This window comes from Plecotus auritus (assembly GCF_963455305.1).
Source record: "Plecotus auritus genome assembly, chromosome: 7".
NCBI classification, from domain to species: Eukaryota; Metazoa; Chordata; class Mammalia; order Chiroptera; family Vespertilionidae; genus Plecotus; species Plecotus auritus.
Window position 1 is genome coordinate 1232413 of NC_137774.1, and position 7802 is coordinate 1240214.

A 7802-nucleotide genomic window follows, 5' to 3' on the forward strand; every position below is an offset into this window, starting at 1 on the left:
CCATCCATCCTCCACCCACCCATCCATCCACTACCTATCCATCCATCCATACATACACCCATCCATCCTTCACCCATCTATCCATCCATTCATCCTCCACCCACCCATCCATCCATCCACCCATCCATCCATCCATACACCCACCCACCCATCCATCCATCCACTCACTCACTCATCCATCCATCCATCCACCCATCCATCCATCCATCCATCCACCATCCACCCACCCATCCATCCATCCACCATCCACCCACCCATCCATCCTTCACCCACCCACCCATCCATCCATCCATCCATCCATACACCCATCCATCCATCCATCCATCCATCCAACCACTCACACATCCATACACCCACCCATCCATCCATCCACCATCCACCCACCCATCCATCCTTCACCCATCCATCCATCCACTACCCATCCATCCATCCACCATCCACCCACCCATCCATCCATCCACCCATCCACCCATCCACCCATCCACCCATCCACCCAATTGCTTATCCGCACTCGGCGACGGCTCAGGGAGAGGATGGCTCTGTGGTGGAACAGTATACACGCAGGATGTGCCCAGCTCTAAGTCAGGTGCTCAAGGAGCTCGCTCTCTGCGAGGATTCAGACCTGGAACCCTACGTGCCACCCAGAGTGCTGGGTTCTAAGCCAAAATGCCCTCAGGCTGGCTGGGCACAGCGGCAGAGTGCGCCCTGCGGGCAGGGGCCTCGCAGTGAGGGGCCTCTGCGCTCAGTCCCAGGAGCCCGGACGGGGTGGGGCTGCCTTTCCAGGTGAGGGACCAACCCTGAGATGTGCCCCGGCCCCTTGGGACGCTCCGTCCTGGCCTCGCACTCTGCCTGCCATGTCCGTGTCCTGCCTCGAGAGTGAGGACCCTCCGACCACTGAGGGCCTGTAGGTGGGGTCCGGCGAGGTGGCCCGCATGCGGCAGACCCGCACCCCCTGCTGCCCCCGCCTCCGGGGAAGCTCCTGGAGGAGGCGGTCCCGCCGGGAGGCGCTCTGCGGGCCCCTCAGCGTCACTTGCTCTATCTGGATCACAGTGTCCTAATTACGCCGCCTTCGAGGTTGAACGCGTCTGCTAAGTCTCCTGAAATGGGCCAGCGCTCCAAACAACGCCTCCCGCCGCCCCACCCAGGCCTTTCCCTCCCTCCAGGGCCCCCAGCCCCTGCTCATGCTCACGGGGAGGTCTCTCTGCACAGCGGGACTTACATACGTACCCGCCTGCCTCTGGCTCGTCTGAACCCTGAGCCACACTAACCGAGGAACATTTTAGGACTGAGTGGCCTCCATAAACTTCAGGGGTGACTAACGCACCCCAGCAGCCGGTTGCTCCTGGCTACGGTTCCGGGCGCCCCGTGTGGGGCTGTTCCCCCACTGGACGTCGCCGAGGAGGGGGCTGAGGCTCGCCCGTGGCCGCGGGGGCAGAGCCACCCGGCTTCCCTACCTTCCTTGGGTTCGATAACAGCTTTGCTTCAGCTCCTCAGCCAGGGGCCCTGTGTGGCCGAAAGGCAGGACGTGAAATATTTATTACAGAGAATCTCTATTTTTAACTGGGGACGACTTCAGTTCTATTATTCATGCAGCCTCGGAGGGCAGGCTTCCTGCCCGTGGGCTCCCAGCAGAGGCGAATCTAAAATCGGGGGGCGGGGGGGGGGGTGTTGGGTGGGGGAATCTGGGAATGGGGGGTGGGGGGAGCTGCAGCTGAGGTCTCCCAGGTTTCAGCCAAACCTCCACATTCAGGTGCACGACTTGGCTCCGTCTTAAACAGTCATCCGCGCCCGGGGCCAGCCCGCTGGCGGCTCCGCTTACCGGGGGATGGCCCTGCGCCACGTGGGGATCCGCGGGCGAACCTGAACGTGGCCCCTCTCGGCTTTTGGAACCGGGGAAGCCCCCCTGCCCCGCAGCCCCCGCTGACAAAGCTGTCAGAGCCCAGCCCAGAGGGACGAGGGGCCACGCCGGCCGCTCCCCCAGATCCTCGGGCACGAAGCTGCCCAGCACCCGCTCACCGGAGCCCGGAGGAGGCGCCACCGGCCGCGCCCACAGCCGGCACCTGGTCAGGAACCGGTGGGGACGCAACGCACCTGGGGACGCACCTCTCACCAGGACGGCTCGTCCCGCTCAGCGGACAGGGAAGTGACTGGAGAAGGACGGACATGGACAGACAGATGGACCTTCTCACTCGGCGCCACGCACAGGATCTCACCGAGTCCCCGTGAGCGAGCCCGCCCGCCCGGGGCATCACCGCGCCGCTTCACAGGGGAGGATCAGGCCGGGGCCTCGGGGCCCAGCACAGGGAGGGGTCTCCAAGGGGTCCTGCTCAGCCGGACATCCAGGTGCGGCCCCCTCTCATGCCTGGACGTGGGCTGGGGGCCAGGAGATGCCTCCGCCCCTCCCTGGAGAGGCCTGGCACCCCACTGCCGACCCAGGGCCGGCCCGCCTGGCCTTGCTGGGCGCGATCCGCAGAGGCTGAGGCTGGGGAGGAGGCCTGGGGTCTGAGAACGTCAGTGACAAACACTCAGGGACAGAGCGGGGGAGGGGGGGGGGGCGGGGACAGCACAGAGGCCCCTGTAAACCCAGGTACGCTGGGAAGGGAGGTGTGGGCCGGGGGCAGGTCGCCGGGTCACAGCAGCTCCGCCATGGCCGGCTGCTTGGCTCACCCCGGCCCGTGTCCGACTCCCCACAGCACAGAGCCTTGGGGGGGCACTGACCCGTCAGGCCGCTCGGCGTCCTCTGCGGAGAGCAGGGGGGCGGGAGGGGACGGAGGATGCAGAGCCCACCCCGCCTGAGCGAGGCCGGGGTGGGGGACCCTTGCCGTCCTGCCCCTGCGTCCCTCCCCGCGCCGGGCTCAGCGGCTCCCGGAAACACGGCCACATCTGGTGAACACCTGGGCAGGCTGGATTGCTTCTGACAGGCATGGCAGTGATCACGGAACGTGTGCCGCCCTGGCTGGTGTGGCTCAGTGGATAGAGCGTCGGCCTGCGGACTGAAGGGTCCCGGGTGCGATTCCCGGTCAGGGCACATGCCCAGCTTGCGGGCTCGATCCCCAGCGTGGGAGTGCAGGAGGCAGCCGATCCATGATTCACGCTCATCACTGACGTTTCCATCTCTCTCCCCGTCGCCCTTCCTCTCTGACATCAATAAAGATATGTTTAAAAAAACAGACGCACCGCTGGTGGTAAGAGCGGCCGGGATGCCGAAGCGGGTGGGGTGGGGGGCTGTGCTCTAGCGGGAGGGATGTTTGACAAGGACCTGGCTCTCCTTCCTGCTCCCTGGCTCAGCACCCAGGCGCCCCTAAGCCCAGGCCCTCCCTGGCTCCCCCTCCACCCGCGTGTGATCACTGGTGCGGAGCCTCCGAGGAGGGCACTGTCCAATGAGAGCTCCCCAGACCGGCGCTCTCCTAGGCCCTTCCGCCTGTTCCCCGGACCTGGGCCCAGCACAGCCCGCCGCCTCCTGTTGGACGACACGCAGCCGCTGAGCAGCCAGACCACCCGGCCCAGGCATGCGGTTGACCATTCCTCTCTTCCAGACCCTGCCCGCTGCCCACTGCCCAGTGGATCTGGGGGGTGCCAGGCCCCGGCTCAGGGAGCGCGGGGGAAGCGGCCGGAGAAAACGCAGCGCCCAGGCCCAGGCCTGCTTCCCGGGCCGCACCAGGCGGAGGGGCCGCAAAGCTGTGGGCGGCCAGGAGGGCGCTGTGTCCTCTTTCCAGCCGGGAGGCAACGCCCAGCCTCTGTCCGTCCCCGGGAGCCCGTCCTCCTAGCCCCGGCCGAGCCCCAGCCGCCTGCTGTGCGCGCCCACCCCTCCGGCGCGGCCCCAGGTCAGCCGAGTGCCCCGGGCCACCGCACACCGAGCCGCGGAGCCTCTGCACACGCCGGGGCTGCCTCGTGCGTTCCCGCAGGAAACAGGGCCGCTCGGGCGGCACGGGGCCCGGGTCAGGAGGCCTTTCCTTTCTTTTTTTTTAAATATATTTTTTATTGATTTCAGAGAGGAAGGGAAAAGGAGAGAAAGAAACACCAATGACGAGAGTCACGGATCGGCTGCCTCCTGCACACCCCCCACTGGGACTGAGCCAACAACCTGGGTGTGTGTCTTGACTGGGAATCGAACCCAGGACCCTTCAGTCCACAGGCCGGCGCTCTATCCACTGAGCCACACCGGCTGGGGCTGGCCGGCCTTTTTCTTAGGGAACCTGCGTGCCTTCGACAGTCAGACCCCGGCGCTGGCCCGGGGCACCTGCAGCGCACCTGGGCGGCTCTCCCTGCGGCTCTGGGGCTGGTGTGCCGGCTGGGGCCACGGCGGGCACTCGGGGCGCCGAGGACTCACCATGCACCCCCACGAGTGGACGCGACATGCCCGCTAGTGTGAGCAGCGCCCGAGTCCGTGTCCTGGCCGGTGGCTAGTGCCCCATGTGCCCGGGGCTGCGCCAGCCGGGTGGGGAGGGGCGGCCGCCGGGCTGGAGGCGAACACCCCTCGGGCTGTGGGCGCAGCCCCGGGGGAGCGGTAAACGCTCCTGCAGCAAATCAGTTCCCGAAGCTTTCTGTCCTCTGCAGCGCCCGCCGGCCGGAGGCTGAACTAAATCACGCGGAGCCATGTCAGAGGTGGCGGGTGCGGGGTGCGGCCTCCGAGGCCGGCGTGGCCTCGCCAGGGCCTGTGGGGACCGCGGAGGACCCGGCACAGCCCACAGCCAGGGCAGCATCTTGGAGTCCCGCCAGTGCCTTTCCCGCCCACCTGCCATCTGTGCTTCCTCCCCTCCCCCTCCCCCTCCGTTACCTCCCCTCCCCCTTACTCTCCCCTCCCCCTCCGCTACTTCCCCTCCCCCTTACTCTCCCCTCCCCCTCCGCTACTTCCCCTCCCCCTCTGTACCTCCCCTCCCCCTTACTCTCCCCTCCCCCTCCGTTACCTCCCTTCCCCCTTACTTCCCCTCCCCCTTATTCTCCCCTCCCCCTCTGTACCTCCCCTCCCCCTCCGTTACCTCCCCTCCCCCTTACTTCCCCTCCCCCTTATTCTCCCCTCCCCCTCTGTACCTCCCCTCCCCCTCCGTTACCTCCCCTCCCCCTTACTCTCCCCTCCCTCTCCGTTACTTCCCCTCCCCCTTACTCTCCCCTCCCCCTCCGTTACCTCCCCTCCCCCTTACTTCCCCTCCCCCTTATTCTCCCCTCCCCCTCTGTACCTTCCCTCCCCCTCCGTTACCTCCCCTCCCCCTTACTCTCCCCTCCCTCTCCGTTACTTCCCCTCCCCCTTACTCTCCCCTCCCCCTCCGTTACCTCCCCTCCCCCTTACTCTCCCCTCCCCCTCCGTTACTTCCCCTCCCCCTTACTCTCCCCTCCACCTCCGTTACCTCCCCTCCCCCTTACTCTCCCCTCCCCCTCCGTTGCTCGCCCCTCCCCCACCAAGACCAGCGTGCTCCTGGGGCCCCTCCTCCCTCCCTGGAAAGAGGAGCAAAGCCGCCCCCCCTCGCCACACCTCCCCAGGAGTGACGGTGGCAGGCTGTGTGGGGAGGCCCTTCGCTCAGTCCTGGGGGTCGCCGCACCCATTTCTGGGTGGTGGGGTGACCTGCACTCAGGAGTGTGCGGTGGGGTTGCTTCACTGCCAGGTGTGGGGGGGTCTTAGGGAGGGGCGGGGGGGTCTTAGGGAGGGGCGGGGGGGTCTTAGGGAGGGGCGGGCGGGGGGGTCTCCAGTGCAGGCCTCGCACCCACCGCCACCCAGCCCCCTCCAAGGCCTGGTGCGGGGCTGCCTGTGCCGAAGGGGCCTGCGGGCTTGCAGAGACATTTCTGTGAATGGGCCAGTCACCCGCCCGCCCTCAGCCTCCGAGCAGCTGCTGGGCGGCAGCCAATGGAGGGGGGCCGCTGCCGGGAAGGCCCCCTCCCTCCCCTGGGGCGGGGGACTCCCCTCCCCCTCCCCCTCCCCACCCCAAGGCCGCCCCTCCCTTTGCCTCGGCCATCCTGTCGGAGGGAACGCGGGGCCTCAACCACAGTTAATGTTTAATGAGCCGCGTCCCGCAGCCCCGCCGCAATGCAATACCGACGGGATCACGTGCGGGCGCCCCGGCAGCTCTTCCGGATGCGACGGGCTGTCGGCCCAGATGAGTTATTCCCAACAAGGGGCCCTGAGTGTAAGCCGTGGCTTGTCATTGCAGCTATAAATGGCAGCCGCCGAGGAGCCGTGACTGCAGACCCACACTGCACGTGAGAGGCCAAGATGAAAGGACAGAGTAGAGAGGGAGTGTGTGTGCAAGAGAGAGGGGGGGGAGGAGGGAGGATGGCACGGCCCGCCAGGGAGCACTGGGGCCTCCGAGCCAGATACTGCAGCAAAACGCAGCAAATTCCTTCCAAGCAGCTCCAGCCCCGCCCCCAGCTCTCCCGAGGATCCCCTCACTTAAAGGGGCAGCAAGCAGGGCTGGGCTCCCCCAGCTGGGGTCCAGGATGGGGCTCCCCCACGGGGGATGACCCCACCCAGGCCGGGACCGTCCGTGGTGCAGGGGTGGGAGGTGGCCTGAGAACGGCCACCAGAAGGTGGGCTCCCAGCCCGGCCAGCGTGGCTCAGGGGTTGAGCGTTGACCTGTGAGCCAGGAGGTCAGGGTTGGATTCCCGGTCAGGGCACAGGCCCGGGTTGCGGGCTCCGTCCCCAGTGTGGGGCGTGCAGGAGGCGGCCGATCCGAGTCTCTCTCATCACTGCTGTTTCTCTCTCCCTCTCCCTTCCTCTCTGACGTCAATAAGAACGTATTTTTAAAAAGTAAGGTGGGCTTTACGGCAGCCAGGTGTTGTCCTGCCAGCCCCCGCCGGCTGTCCCCACCCTCCAGCCAGCCTCTGAGGGGCTTGCCATGTGACAAAGGCCGCTGGCTGCGGCGGGGAAGGCCGCCAGGGGGGAAGGCCGCCAGGGGGGAGTGCTGGGCCGCCCCCACACCGGCCTAGGGAATGAGGACACAGAGGCGAAGGGCGGGGCTGTGAGGCCTGAGGGGGCAGACGGGGCCTATGGGTCCTGGGAACCACCCGGGGCAGCTGCGGAGGCCACGGGCTACACATGCTCGGCCCTGTCACTCACAGAGTGGACGCTGAGTCCACGTGGGGCACCCTTTGGGGTGTTCTCCCCCTGCGTCCCCGGGACAGCCTCCTGTGGCCTCCCTGCCTGCTCTGCTGCCCACGCTGGGCCATTCGCCACCCCCCTACAGTGGCCGCCTGCTCCCGCCCCCCGCCCCCGGCCCCCCAGCTTCCCCGTGCCTGGTGCAGCCTCACCCTTGGTGGGACCGCCTGAGGAGCCCCGTGGGCCTCTGCGCCCACCCCTGCTCATGCCTGCTCCGCCGTCGCTGTTCTCAGCCCCTGGCTGCCCCGGGGCCTTGCACGCACGACCTGGACAGCTGCCCCTCCTGCGTCAGAGCTCAGCTCAACGTCACGTCCTTGGGAAGCCCTCCCTGACCCCCAGCCTCGGCCAGGACCCTGCTGTGTGCTCCCCCAGGCGTCCCCGAGTTAGCCGGGTTCCCCCTAAAGCAGGGCCTGAGGCTGGCTTACCTGTGAAGTGGTCCGGGAGGGAAGGGGAATGCAAGGGTTGTTACTGGAGTTGGCTACTGCGGGGGACCTCTGACCTCCTGCGGGACCTCTGACCTCCTGCAGTGACCTCCTGCAGTGACCTCTGACCTCCTGCGGGACCTCTGACCTCCTGCGGGACCACTGACCTCCTGCGGGACCTCTGACCTCCTGCAGTGACCTCTGACCTCCTGCAGTGACCTCCTGCGGGACCTCTGACCTCCTGTGGAACCTCTGACCTCCTGCAGTGACCTCCTGCAGTGACCTCTGACCTC